This window comes from Strix aluco, chromosome W (genome assembly GCF_031877795.1).
Source record: "Strix aluco isolate bStrAlu1 chromosome W, bStrAlu1.hap1, whole genome shotgun sequence".
Lineage (NCBI taxonomy): Eukaryota > Metazoa > Chordata > Aves > Strigiformes > Strigidae > Strix > Strix aluco.
Genome location: NC_133970.1, coordinates 24,917,937 through 24,929,385, shown reverse-complemented (window position 1 = coordinate 24,929,385; position 11,449 = coordinate 24,917,937). Strand labels below are relative to the sequence as shown.

Genomic DNA, 11,449 nt, shown 5'->3' with positions numbered 1-11,449 from the left:
ATTGAAGGGTATCCACATTCACAGTGAGTCCACCATTTATCCTGGCATACCATACACTTGGAACAAGCAAACGGATAACAATTGCGGTTCAAATTATTATACTTAATTCGTATATCTAGAGTGTTTATATCAACATATTTTCTATATTCAATATTGTGTGGTTGCATGAGTTTAACAATTTCCTTTAGTACATTTTGTATGCTTCCATATATAATATACGAAGAGAGAAATAATTATTGCGAATATAAACAACAATACACACTTTATACCAAAAGGTAATGCGACAAAATGATCAAGCAAAGTTTTTATCATTACTTTATCTTTTCAGGGTTATCTTGGTGTCACCTGGAGTACTGATTACTTTCCAGTGGGGTCTTGTCACTGGGCCTTTAACGCGACTGGCATGAGTCCATCCACGCTCAGCAGTCCGGACAGTTGTTTCTGTTGTAAGCAAAACAAGATAAGGTCCCTCCCAATTGGGTTTTAGGGTTTCTTCTTTCCATGTTTTAACTAATATCCAGTCCCCCGGTTTGAAAGTGTGAATTTTTAAGTCCAATGGAGGTCGTTGCACAATCAGCCCATGTTCCCAAAGTTTGTTACGATGCTCTGCTAATTGTGAAACATATTCATTAATTACATGATCTCGAATTAAAACATTTGTTTGTGGACTTTCAATTCTATAGGACATTCCATATACCATCTCAAACGCTGATATTCCTATATCTGCTCGGGGTCTGGTTCTGAGTATTAATAGTGCCATGGGTAGGCACTTGATCCATGATAGTTTGGTTTCTATCATTAATTTAGTCAAAATAGTTTTGATTTCTCCATTCATCCTTTCAACTTTTCCCGAACTTTGTGGATGCCATGGCGTATGGTATTCCCACTTAATTCCCAGGTTTTCTGCTAGATCTCTAACAATTTTTGACACAAAATGTGTTCCTCTGTCTGAGTCGATTACATCAGGTACTCCATATCTAGGTATAATGTGTTCAAGTAATACCTTAGTAACCTGGTTAGCAGTTGCCTTGGAGGTAGGAAAAGCCTCAACATAATGTGTTAAATGATCCACCATTACTAATAAATATTTGTAACGCCCTACTCTGGGTAGTTCAGTAAAATCCACTTGTATGTGTGAGAAAGGTCTGTATGCTGGGGAACGTCCTCCAAGAGGTTTTTGTCTCGTGTTGTTTCGATTAACCTTTTGACAGGTCTCGCAGGCTGCTGTGACTGTCTTTACTATATTATATACGCCTATACAGGCAAACTGTTGATTGAAATGATCAACTAACGCCTGGGTTCCCCAGTGGGTTTTACTGTGTATTTTTGAAAATATTTCGAGTGCTATGCCCTTCGGCAAGACTTCTCTCCCATCTGGTAATATGTACTTACTATCCCGTTCCTTAGCTCCCATTTGTTCTAGTTTTTCCTTTTCTGCAGACTCAAAACTCAAATTTTTACTAACAGGTACTGGTTGTATAGTCAAAATCGTATTATAATTGCCTGACACTCGTTTTGCTTCTATATCAGCTGCGTTATTTCCCCTGGCTTGATAATTTGTACCTCGCTGGTGTCCCTTTATATGTACAACTGCTATTTTATTCGGCACTTTCAATGCCCCCAGAACTCGCCGAATTAATTCCGGGTGTATCAATTCTTTTCCTTGTGAGTTAATAAATCCTCTTTCCTCCCATATTTTTCCAAAGGTATGTACCACTCCAAACGCATAGCGTGAGTCTGTATATATAGTTCCATCCTTTCCCTTCAGTGACACTAATGCTTTCCACAATGCATACAGCTCACAGGCTTGAGCTGACCAGCTGGCACTCAGGGGGCCTGATTCTATTGTCTTAAATTCTCCTTTTTCCAACTTAACGATGGCATATCCGGACAATCGTTTACCTTCCACTATTCGTGATGACCCATCTATAAATAATACTTCCCCACATTGTAGTTCTTCTTCTTCTAAGTCTGGCCTAATGCGTGTCTGTTGTTCAATTGTTTGAAAACAATTGTGTAATAGTTCATTACCTTCTCCTGGGTACAAAAATTCAGCGGGGTTAACTGCTCCAATAGTTTTTAAAGAAAGTTTAGGGGATTCTATGAGTATTCCTTCATACTTCAATAGTCGGTTATCTGTAAGCCATTTTTCCGCTTTTTGTTGTAACACTCCCCTGATGTTATGAGGTGCATATAAGACAACTTCTCCATTAAAGGTAATGCGATTCGTTTCCTCAAGTAATAAGGCAGCAGCGACAATGATTTGTAAACAACTTGGCCAACCCCTGCTCACAGGATCCAACAGCTTCGATAAGTATGCCACCGGCTTCTTTTGTCCGGCCCATTCCTGAGTTAATACTCCGAATGCCGTTCCTTCATGTATGTTAACGAATAAGTGGAATGGCCGCTTTAAATCTGGGAGGCTTAAAACCGGTGCTTGACTTAGCTCCCTTTTGAGATTAGCAAACTGCTCTTGATCCCGAGGGGTCCACTTGAGTATTTTGTCTTTAGACAATTGTTCGTATAAAAATTTAACTTTAAAGCTGTAGTTCTCTATCCATTGTCTACAATACCCAAATAGCCCTAATGCCTGCCGAATTTGCCTCTTAGTGACAGGCATAGGTAATTCTAGAATTCCTTTAATGCGCTCTGGGTCCAATATTTTTTTGCCATTAAACAAATAATGTCCCAAATATTTCACTTTTTCCTCCACAAATTGTAACTTTTCTTGTGATACCCGTAGTCCCTTTTGTGCAAGAAAGTTTAGGAGTCGAATGCTTTCTTTTCTTACATCCTCCTTATTGTTCCCTGCTATGAGCAGATCATCTACATACTGTAACAGCACGTTTCCCGTTTGTACCTGGTATTCTTTTAAGAGTTCTTCCAGGGCCTGTCCAAACAGATTAGGGGACTCAGTGAACCCTTGGGGGAGCACGGTCCATCTCAATTGCTGCCTTCGGCCTGTCTCTATGTCTTCCCATTCAAAGGCAAAATAATCACGGCATTCTTCTGCCAATGGACAGGCCCAAAAAGCATCTTTTAAATCAGCCACACTATACCAGGAGTTATGGGGTCCTAGCTTGCTTAACAGTGTGTATGGATTTGCTACTACAGGGAACCGGGTGATAGTTCTTTTGTTTATTTCCCTTAAGTCATGTACAAGCCGATATTTTCCATTTGGCTTCCTTACAGGCAAAATAGGAGTGTTAAAGGGTGACATACAAGGTTCTAAGATTCCTTGTGTTAACAATCGATCAATTTCTGGTTTTAATCCCCTCCGTCCTTCTAAGGATATAGGATATTGCTTTACCCTTACAGGTATGTGGGGTTCGGAAATTTGAATTTTAATCGGTGGGATTTTTAATTTACTTATTGTATCCGGAGAGTACCAGACATCGGGGTTGATTTGGTTTTGATCATCCATGGTCAAGGGATAAGCAGACACCGTTAGCTCTTGATTTTCTACTTTGATTTCTAATTGTAGTTCAACAATTAAATCCCGTCCCAACAGATTAAATTCTGCTTCAGGGACGAGCAAGAGTTCACCCATTCCAAATTTATTTTCAGTTTCGAATATCACATTTTTGATTTTGCTTACTTTAAAGGGTTCTCCTTTTGCCCCTATTACTTGTACTTTTTCAGGGGAAGCTTTACATCCCTCAGGTATTTGCCTAATAGTCGATTTCTCAGCCCCTGTGTCTACTAAAAAGGTGAACTCTTGTTTATGGGGACCTATTTTTAACTTTATCAAGGGCTCATGATGACTCCGGTCCCCTAAAATATAGAGCCCCTGACTCTCCTATTCTGCTTTCAATATTTCCTCATCTCTGATCCTTTCTCTGCAATTCTTCTTTATGTGTCCCTTCTTTCCACAGTAAAAACAACATCTCTGTTCCTTCTTTACTACTGCGTTCCCTTGTTTTATTCCAGCAGATCTGTGTTCACCAGTCCGCCCGTTGCGATCCTCTCTGACAGCTGCTACCATCATTTTTACTTGTCGCTTGCTGCTCTCTTCTTCCCGCCTTACGTAGACTTTCTGAGCTTCCCTCAATAATTCATCCAACCCTCTATTTTGCCAGTCTTCTAGTTTTTCAATCTTTTTTCTGATATCTTCCCATGATTTTGCTACAAACTGAGTTTTTAGGAGCGCTTGCCCTAAAGGGTCGTCTGGATTTACCCCAGAGTACAGTTGAAGGACTTTCCTCAGTCGTTCCAGCCACTCAGTAGGGCTCTCATCTTTCTTTTGCATTTCATTAAATGCTTTATTGATATTCTGGCCACGGGGTACTGCTTCTCTAATCCCCTGAATTACTATAGTTCTCAGATCTTGCATATGAGTTCTATGCACCGGATCCTGATTATCCCAGTTAGGTCTTTGGAGTGGCCATTTGATATCTGCTTGGGGTCCCTGGGCATGCTGAACATCCCACAGTCTCATTCCTGCTCGTCTAATCATATCTCTTTCCTCGGTAGTAAATAATTGACCAAGGATAGATTGCATCTCATCCCAAGTATAAAGGTTTGGTCCCAAAAATTGATCTAATCTTTCTGCCACTCCAAGTGGGTCCTCAATCAAGTTTCCCATCTCGGTTCTTTTAAAATCTCGTAGGTCAGCCGAGTTTAGGGGTACAGAAATATATCCAATCATAGGCTGAGGTCCCCCCATGGGCATTTCCCTTAGAGGATACATCTGAGCTGCCCCTTTTTGACTTCTAGTCATGCGTCTAGGAGGAGGGGAAGACCCTTGTTCCGACTCCGGTGGGGGAGTGGGAGCTCTGGGGACCTCGGGAGGGGCTACGGGAGCAGGAGGAGGAATGTAAGGAGGGGGGGTTAGAAGGGTTTCGTCTAACTCTTCCTGCTTTTTCTTTTGTTTAGTTTTTACTTCATTCAGTGGGTAAAGTTTAGCTCCCGGTCTTTTTATCCATACTTCCGCATACTGACTCTCCTCCGGGTTAAGGGGTTTTTTATTATTGACCCAGAGGTTTAATTGCTGTCTTACCCAATCTTCTTCTGACCCATAGACTGGCCAAAAGGTATTTTTAGAAATCTTCTTCCCTCCCCATATCTTAGTACAGTATTCTATCATTTTCTGCTTATCTTTCCCTAGGGTTCCAGGGAAATACTTCCAATTGTCTAAGACATATGCCAAAGGGGTATTTTTAGGTACAGTGTGTACCCTTCCCATGGGAGTCGAAGGCTTGCTGCCCTTCGCCCCCATCTTCTGGAATATCCACAAACATACACTCACTCACTCCCCTTGTTCCTGGCCCAATCCCTCGCGGGAGATGGGAAACGCAGTACTTAAGAGTCCACACTCGCTTGGTTCAGTATATCGAACCTCTCATTCGTTATATTCCAGGAAACCCAGTCCCGCCCGAACGGCAAACCTGCGAGCAAATTCGCAATATACTTACGCGTCCTGCGTCTTCGTCCGGACTCCCGTGCACAGAATTTTTATGGGATTTTACCGGTTTTCTCCTTTGCTCACTATTCTAGAATTTAGGTTCGTCGGTAAGGTTGAGGTAGGCTGTCAGTCGCGGGGCCGCGGATTGCCGCGGGGCGCCTCCCCGGAGGACAGAAGCCCACCGTTCCTTATCCGAGTCACGGCACCAGGAATTGTTATAAATTGAGACCACAATGGACTATAATTCACTCTTTATTAATTATAGCAAGTAGAATATGAGCAAAGACAGCGCTGGACGGCAGGGGAGTCTGCGCTCCGCCAACTGCCGTGCTGAGTAGTTCAAATAGTCCCCTTTTTATACATCTTTACTTCCGTGCTCATGAGGTAGTGGAGGTACTCCGCGCGTGCTTCAGTTGTTGTTAGGGGGGTCGTTTCCTGCCTCCTGGTATTTGTTGAGGCTGAAGTAAGAAGTCTTCCCTCTTTGTCTCATAGTTGATCTTTCACTCATATATCCTTATATGGGCTGTCTTGTCCTGTTTCTTGTCGCTTTCCTGGAAATCTGGTGTTTATCTTGCATGAGCAGTATCTGGTTCAGTTTGTGTGAGCGATTACAGTTATCTTATCTCACACAGGCGGCGTCCAGTGGTTGTTTGCATGAGTGGTTTCTGTCGTCTAACTTTACCTTGAGCTTAACATAAATCTTAATAAACAATACCTTAGTCCATAGTTTCTCACAATACCTGCTCCTCACATTAAAGTCAGTATATTTTTAACACGAATCACCACCATATTCTTCACAATCCCTCGCATTTTATTAAATTGATTTGTGTTTGGGTTTCAAAACGTGCTAGGGTTTGTTGTATGGGATTTGGGTGTTCCGTTTTCTTTATTTTAACCATCATTAGTGGGTGTACCTTTTCTCCTCTGGCCAATTCAGAATCCATTGGTATTGTAGAGATTTGTATCCCTTGAATGACGGAATGAATCAATTTAATAAAACATGGAATCATACATGGTATAAACATTAGGGCAGCAAATGTACACAACAGATAAAATAAAAGCTGTTTTACCCACGGTGTTTCAGGTAATCAGGACCATAGATTGCCATTCCAACCATTCCACGTTTGCTATCTGTGATGGGGAGGTGGTATAGAGACCCACGGCCAGCTTGATAATCCCAAAGGTCCCCCACAAACCCAGCAGTGACTGAAATTGAAGGTTTTACTTATAGTCTTTGTTAATAAAACAAACTCATTATTTTCAAAGGGGTCATATGAGTTGGTAGCATTTTGACCCTTTTTAGCCATTATGAGGCTAACATACACAGTGAGGAGAAAAAGCCAGCTACCATAGTGAGGTCCGGTATGGCACATTTTTCTGTTTACCCCTGGACCCATTGGGTTGCTGCCAATGGTCGGGTTCGTGTCTTCTTAACAGCAAAAATGGAGGCCTTGCCCTCACTTGGACTTATCCTCAGCTTTTCCCTCACTCCCTTTTACTTTTTTTTTTTTCCTAATTCCTTTGTTCAACTGATTTATGTTTTTATGCAAAACAGTCTAAAACCAAAAATCATAGATATTACAACTGTTTAACATATGGACATACACACTGGGTTCATGTAGACAATTCAGGACCTCACTACTATTGGTGTCACTCGGTCTGTTTTAATAAGTCCAGTCTTATTTTAGCTCCATCGTATTCGAAGCTTCAGATCTCCAGGTGCTGACTCGATCTTCTAATTGGGTTCACCTGTAACTGGTCCTTTTACCCTGGAAATATGAGTCCATCCTCTTTCAGCAGTTCTTACAGCTGTCTCCGTAGTCAATAATACCAGGAATGGTCCTTCCCATCTAGGAGATAAGCTTTCCTCCTTCCAAGTTTTGATCATTACTTTATGTGTCACCAGGTAGAAGATCAGAGTGCCTGCTTTTTATCCATGATGTGCCATTAATGGTATGCACTGAACAGCTATCAAGATCCTTCTTATTGTTTGTGGCTCGAATACTTAACTGGTTTTCATTAATCTCTTTTACACTGTACCTATCACCCAAAAGCTTTGTTTCAATTCTGGTCTGGTTTGCAGAGTCCTCTGCAATTCTCCTTGTATCCCTATTGTCTAGAAGGATCCACTTCCCATTCACCACAGTGGTCCCCAATTTTTGAATCTCGGTTAACGCCTGAGGGTTATATATCTTTTTTCCATAATCTACTTCTTGTTTCATTACATATAAACAACCTTTGAATTCAATTCAGTTTGTTCTAGATCAGGTCTTATCTTTGTTTGTAATTCTATTACTTCAATGCAGTTGTGACTTAATTCACCCCTAGGATCTCCATATAAAAATTGAGCAGGGTTTTAAGCACCGGTTACTCTCAGTTCTAATTCTGGTGCTCTCATTAAGATAGTCTCATATTTCAATAGCCGACTATCAGTGAGCCATTTCTCAGCCTTTTGCTGCAGTACCCCACGCACATCATGAGGGGGAAACACTGTGATAATCGCTCCAAAAGTCACCTTTTGTGCCTCTTCAATCAGTAAGGCTGCTGCCACTAAAGACTGTAAGTATGTTGGCCAGCCCCTGCTTAAGGGATCTAATAATTTTGAAAAATATCCAATTGGTCTCTTACTTTCAGCCCAATCTTGGGGCAGAACCCCATAAGCAGTTTGATCTGAGGTAGTTATAAATAATTGAAAAGGCTTTTTAACATCCGACAAACTTAACACTGGAGGCTCAGCCAGTGTTTCTTTTAGTTTCTGAAACCTATTTTCATCTCTTCTAACACGCACCTCCTGCGCTTCTCTTAACAATTCCTGTAGACCCCGCTCTTGCCAATCATCGAATTTTTCTAACTTCTTTCTAATATCTCCCCATAATTTGGTCACGAATTAAGTTTTTAATAAAGCCTCCCCCACCGGGATGCATGCAGGGTCTACTCCCGAATACATTTGTAACAATTTTTTTTTTTTTTTTCTCCTTTTCTCGCTGGCCGCTTTATTCCCCGGCCGGGCTCCTCCAGCAGCGCGCTCAGACCGCAGCGCTCGGCGCAGCCCCCGCGGGGGTGCAGCCGCGGCCAGGCCCCCTCCCTGCGGCACTGCGGGGGGGCCGCGTCCTGGCGTGGGGTCGTGCCGCGGTCCTAGGGGCCGCCCGCCGCCGCCAACGCCTTCCCAAACCTCTGCCCCACTATTTTCTAATTGTTTCTGCTTTTCTCGATTACGGGTTCGGCTGCTGGTGGAGGGGAAGGAGCGCTAGGTTTTGGTTCCTCATCCAGGAGTTTAAGATACAACCCCTTTGTTTTCTGTGCATAGGCCTCAATCCATAGGCGACAATACCCAGTCAATCCCAAAAACTTTCTTAATTCTTTCTTAGTTCCAGGGAGGGGTAATTATCCCTTGAATCCCTTCGGGATTTATTTTTCGTCTCCCTTCTGTAATTAAATGGCCCAAATACTTAACCTCATTTTCTATATATTGGATTTGGCCTTTGAGACCCTTAACCCTTGTTTTCCCAGAAAATTAAGGAGTCCATCAGTGGCTACTTTCACCTCAGACCGCTCCTCCCCTGAGAGTAAAATGTCATCCACATACTGTAGTAACATGACCCCTTCAGGTGGCTTAAATTGTTCCAGAGTTTGTTCTAATATCTGCCCAAATAAATTAGGGGATTCTGTAAATCCTTGAGGTAGAACACTCCACCTCAACTGTTGTTTGCGCCCTGTCTGGGGGTCTTCCCATTCAAAGGCAAGTAAATCCCTACTTTCCAGATCCAATGGGCAAGCCCAAAAAGCATCCTTTAAGTCTATAACACTGAACCATCTGTGTCCATGTGGTATTTTACTCATCAGAGTATACAGGTTTGGTACCGCAGGATATCTCTTTTTGACTATTTCATTTACTTTTCTTAAGTCTTGTACTAATTGATAAGAACCATCCATTTTTCGAACTGGCAAAATGGGGGTGTTGAAAGGGGACATACAGGGTTCCATCAGTCCATCCTTAAGCAACCCCTCAATTATTGGTTGAAGACCTTTCCGCCCCTCTGCTGAAATCGGATATTGTTTCTGTCGTACTACGTCATGTCCATCCAATAAGGTAATTTTTAAGGGGGGGGATTTTTAGTCCTCCCCTATTACCCTCTTTGACCCACACGATGGGGTTTATGTCTACTTCATCTTTCTCTGTCAGAGTATTCATAGTAATAGTCATACACATTCCTTATAAGTGTGGATTTGTAATCCTAGTCGTATCACCAAGTCCTGGCCCAGCAGATTACTGCCTGCCTTTGGGACATATAACAGTTGTCCCACAACTGTCCTGTTTTTGTTTTTTTTTTTTTTAATACAGAAGCCGTAAACTCTTCCCCTTTTATGCTGGCCACCGACGCCCATTGGTCTGATAGCTCCAACCCCAAGGGAATATAATTTAAAGAAGTCTTGCTTGCCCCGGTATCACTCCTGGGGTCACATCCTCCAATTTATCAAGGGCTCTTGGTGGGATCTATAGCTAAAGAACCCCTGACTCCTCTATTCTATGTCTTCAAAGTTCATGATTGGCATTACTTTAACTCTGGGCATTCTCTCTCAAAATGCCCCAGTCTCCCACAACGATAGCTTCTGGAGGCTTTTCATCCCCAGTTTCTTCCCATTCCTCCTGTTCCACCTTTAAGGTAAAAAGGTGCTCAGTCCTTTGTTGGACCCAACAGGAGGTGTAGTCAGACTCCTCTTGTGAAAAAGGGGTCTTTGAACTCACATAGAAGTTTAAGTCTTGACATAACCAGTTCTCAGTTGACCCATATTTTGGCCAAAAAGCCTTACGTCCCAAAATGGGCTCCTTTGTCCACAGAAAAACACAATAATGTGTCATTTTCTTTTTGTCCTTCCCCTTTGTATTTGGAACGTTCCTCCATCATATCAACATTCTCCCCAACGGACTGTCCGGGGGAATGTTTTCAGGGACCTTCCCTGAATTCCCGCTAAGCTTAGTCTTTTTGTTCCCCATTTTTTTTCCCCGAGACTTCTGGTCGTTTTCCTCGCGGCACAGCAGAGCCGCCACTGCGGACTCCGCCCTCAGCCCGTACTGACGTACGGCTCACTCGCTCCCACCCACCAGAATCTCCCAGACCACCAAGGCAGTACTTAACAGTCCAATTTTCTTACCTTGGTCCGTGCACAGAGTTTGCCTGGTCTAACAGCGCTTTCCGGGGTTCCTCTTTTTTTTTATCCTTTTGCCCCCAGTGGTTCACAAGGCCCGTCTATATTATCAGTCTCAGGATCTCAGTCGGTCCTCGTGGAGTCACTGTCGATGATTCACGAGACTGTTGAAATCAACAGGGCGCGCCTCCTCGCCCTCAATGGCGGAGACTCCCAGGTGACGACTTCGATCCCAGACGAGCCCCCAAATTGTGAGAAACGCTCAGTTGCCAATTATCAGCGGGTGTGAAGCACTCTTTATTACGTTCTTGCAAGATCAGGCGCCCCCATCAGGTGGACGCGCCTACCAGCCATCATGCAATGGTTTATATCCCTTTCTCCCAACCGCGAGTTCCCTCCCCTGATTCCTCATTGGCTGAGTACTACAGGGTGTACAGACTTCCCGAACCGCCTACCGATACGCCCCTTCATGTATGTGTTCATACGTCGCATGTTCATGGAAATGAACCTTGGCTTTCTCCAGGGCGGAGAAGTTAATATGCATGAGCTCATCACGCAAGCCTACTAAGATGGAAAAGTTCGAAATTCAGGTTCCCCAAGTCTTTCGGTATCTGCATCCATCTAAAGCCAGTTCCAAGTACTGGGTCATCACAGTTGACAAAAAGATCACTTGTCTTCTAGCCCTAGGCCAGGGATTTCAATGGTTGTGAATTGCTCTTGTTGATTGCTTTGGTGAATCGCTCCTGCCCTTCCCATCAGGCTTATTATGCAAAAACAACATTCTTTCCCTTACATAAGTTTCTGGGTCCAAGATGTTTTCTGTCAGTAAAAGAAGAAATTTCCTTCTTTCTAGACAAGAGAAGATTGTTTGTGGAAGAGGTTGATCATAGAATCATA

General features: G+C 43.0%; 1 long non-coding RNA gene across 1 annotated transcript; it reads right to left on the bottom strand.

The window, feature by feature from the left end:
* Nucleotides 1-245: 245 nt before the first annotated feature.
* On the bottom strand, nucleotides 246-6,135 carry LOC141917791 (uncharacterized). The gene is made up of 2 exons (XR_012621458.1): nucleotides 5,415-6,135; nucleotides 246-441 (listed from the first exon to the last, which is right to left on the bottom strand). It is a non-coding gene; the product is annotated as an uncharacterized LOC141917791 (long non-coding RNA).
* Nucleotides 6,136-11,449: the final 5,314 nt, after the last annotated feature.